We start from the raw sequence: 879 nt of genomic DNA, 5'->3' as shown, positions 1-879 counted from the left end.
TAATAATATATATATATATATATATATATATATATATATATATATATATATATATATTGTTTTTTATAATAAAAATGACAAACAAAATTTTTTTAAAAAAATATAACTCATTTTATTATTTTAAGAATCAAAATCTTTTAAAATAAAAAATAAAAAAATAATAAATTAATCACTTTTAAACTAAAAATAAAACACATATTTTATAAAATATAAATTTAATAATGAATAATTTTTTATTTTATTGTTTTACTAGTCTTTTTTTGAAGAATCTAAATTTTATTTCCAACAATTCTTGTTGGATTTGGTCTAAAGGGGGGAGAGCCTCATTTATTACGAGGGAGAAGATTGCTTTCCAAACTTTAGAATATTCTCTTAAATTTTTAATCATTTTAATTTTTTATTATAGAATTAATTTTTAGTTGCTTTCTAAAATTTAACTTAACTTCGTTCTTATTTAGTTTTTTAATGTGAAATTTTGTATTTAGTTATTTATTTGATATTTTCATAGCTAAAATATTATCCGTTGAATTTGCTTCAGAATCAATTATCGGCAGTGCTGCTATTTTTCTTGTTAATTAGTGTCTTAGTGGAATTTATTTATTATTGGTTCTAATCTTATCTGTATTAAACTTGGTGTTTAATTTGTTCGAGTATTATTAAGTTGACAGAAAAAAAATCAATAAAAAATATTTTTTCAGATTTTAATATTTTTACTAAATATTTGATAATAAAAATAAAAGTATTAAAAAAACAAAAATATATTTTTCAAAAATTTACAATTTATATTTTTAAATTTTTTTTAGAAAAATATATTTTTCACATAATAAATATAAATATTTTTTTATTATTATATCCAAATTAAAAATAATTAATAAGTAA

This window comes from Arachis ipaensis, chromosome B09, assembly GCF_000816755.2.
Source record: "Arachis ipaensis cultivar K30076 chromosome B09, Araip1.1, whole genome shotgun sequence".
NCBI classification, from domain to species: Eukaryota; Viridiplantae; Streptophyta; class Magnoliopsida; order Fabales; family Fabaceae; genus Arachis; species Arachis ipaensis.
The sequence above is the reverse complement of the archived record's forward strand: the minus strand, read 5'-3'. Positions refer to the sequence as shown.